We start from the raw sequence: 2,550 nt of genomic DNA, 5'->3' as shown, positions 1-2,550 counted from the left end.
TCCTGGGTCGTCGGCTGTCAGACGGCTGGGCGCCGCGGGGAGGTCCTTGCCCTTCCACTTGTGCTGGGTGAAATGGTACAAGCGTGGCGAAGCTCGTGGGTGGGATGGGCTCTGCTGATGCTGGGCGTCCACAAGGCAAAAAAGCTGCCTTTTTTTCATGGTGGTGTGGGTGGCAAGTGCTGGTCCGTGTCTCCATGCGGGAATGAGAGAGGAGCAGGGTAAGGCCGTTCCATTCAGAGCAGGCAGTAGGCGACGGCACTTCTTGGTTCGTCGGCGGTCGCAGGTTGCGGGTCAGCTGAGAAGTTTGGACTGCGAAGCTTGTGTTGCCTGAAAGGGTAGTGAGGGTGAAGGCGGGTCCGTACTGCGTAAAAAGAGACGCGCTGATTCTACACGACGGGGTCGGGAAAATGGGGCTGACGCTTGGTGTTGGAGATTTCTCCTTCCCGATCGCTTTTTCCCGAAGCGATGTACTTGGACGTGGCTGTCGGCTGAAAAAACGCCCGTTGGTTAATGGTGTTTCGGTGTTGGACTCCCAAAGGCAAGTGCGTGAGGCTCCAGGAACGGAGAAGTTGCCGATTGTTCCTCCCGTGTTTTGAGGGAAGGCCGCTGCAGAAATGGCAGCACTAGCGAGGCTGACTAATTTTTTCCGGGCATTATTTCTCCGAGTTCTTTCTGTAGTTCTTTCTCAATTTTTGTTCCCCTTTTTTTGCGGTTCCTGATGTGTCTTTTTTTACAGATGTTAAGCCGTTAAATGGGCTCTCTCTCAAAAAAAGAAAAAAAAGTCGAGTTTTGTGTTTCAGAGTCTGTCTTCTTTTTGTATCCCCCTTTTCCCAAAGCATTTTACTTTGTTTGCCTTCTGATGTTGTTTTACTTTTTAGTTTCTTTTGCTGCTGAGTTACTCTAGACCGGAGCAGTAAGTGCTGAGTGTAAGCACGGCCTGTACTGTGGAAGGGTACGATGAAGAATTCCGAAGCGGTGGTAGGAGAAGGGGGAGAAATGGAGGCTGACTCAGGGCAGCCTCCGATGTGCAGGTGGAAAGTAACAAAGTGGAGAGGGAAGGGCAGTCCCTGAGGAGGACTCCTTTTGAGGGGGGAGCTGCATTGCTGCCTTGTGCTCTTGGTCGGGGTTTGGGAAGAAAACGTGGCCGGTGGCGTTCCAGCATGAGGCTGTATTGGTCTGCAGAAAGGCTGGGGGAAACGTCATTCGAGCAGGACTGCTGCAAGAGCTGTGCACCACAACGTGGTGGGGATTGTGCTTCCGGACGCATGGGAGAAGGCTCGTAATATTCTGCACGTCACATTGTTGCCGCAAGTCGGCAAGTTAAAAAAACTCTCTAAGACTCGGCGTGGAGTTTTAGAAAGCAGGCATTCTTTATTGCGGCGCCGGGCGCACAGGGGATCGCTCCACCTACTGTGCGCACCGAGTTGCTCAACTACAGAAGTTGTACGGTTGGAATATACATATTCATTAGATTTCCGAGAAACGATTATCATATGCATGTTATTTCCTGGAACTCCTTAACATATGTAAGATTCTTTGACGCATGCACTCTTATGGCCATTGGTGGTCTGTCAGGGTCCTCTGGTGGTCGTCGATAGTCTTCCGCTACTTGAACTCAGTCTTCGCGGAGGCACGGTTTGTTCTTTGGCCCGGTTGCGCATTTTGCTCACACAAACTAGCTTATTTCAGCATAGCTTCCTTATCTGTTCTACTCCAAGATACAAAGCTTCGAGGTCTTCTTTCGCCTACTGAATGTTTAGCTCATCTATTCACAGGGCACTCCCACTGAAGGTCTAGCTTATCAGAGTGACAGAGTACGTCAAACTTGGCTACATTACTCCAACGAAGAGAACCGTATGTCTCTTCAGTGTTCCTTTATACTCGGTATCAACATTAGGAGAACGTTATATCTATATTATATCTATATCTATATTATATCACGGTTACAAAAAAATCTGTGCAAAGGTCTAGCTTATCAGAGTGACAGAGTACGTCAAACTTGGCTACATTACTCCAACGAAGAGAACCGTATGTCTCTTCAGTGTTCCTTTATACTCGGTATCAACATTAGGAGAACGTTATATCTATATTATATCTATATCTATATTATATCACGGTTACAAAAAAATCTGTGCAGTAGAAATGAGACATCGACGGGAGGACTCCGCCCTCTTCCTGGCTGCGATCACCTTGCGGAAAGGGAAGGGTGATGTCGCACCGTGAGAGCAGAGATGGTCTCGAGCTTAAGGCAACGCCCGCGATCACCGGCGGACGGGAAGCGATGTGTCCGCGGCGACGGTGCCGTCCCCGCGAGGTGTCCGTGGGAAAGGCAGGGCGGGCAGCGGTCGGCAGCGCTCGGTGCCTGCAGTGCCGGGAGGAGGCTGCGGGCGCCGCTGTTGACCGAGGAGGAGCGAGAGGAAGGCCGGAGCGCTGCAGGCAGCCCCGCCCGCTGCGGCCCGGCTGGCTCGCTGGCTGGCTGGCTGGCTCGGCGGCCGGGCGGTCTGCGAGCGTCCCCGCGGTGCGGAGCCGTGCTGCAGCGAGGCGGAGGGG

This window comes from Aptenodytes forsteri, unplaced genomic scaffold, assembly GCF_000699145.1.
Source record: "Aptenodytes forsteri isolate BGI_AS27 unplaced genomic scaffold, ASM69914v1 Scaffold723, whole genome shotgun sequence".
Lineage (NCBI taxonomy): Eukaryota > Metazoa > Chordata > Aves > Sphenisciformes > Spheniscidae > Aptenodytes > Aptenodytes forsteri.
This window is presented reverse-complemented; position numbering follows the sequence as displayed.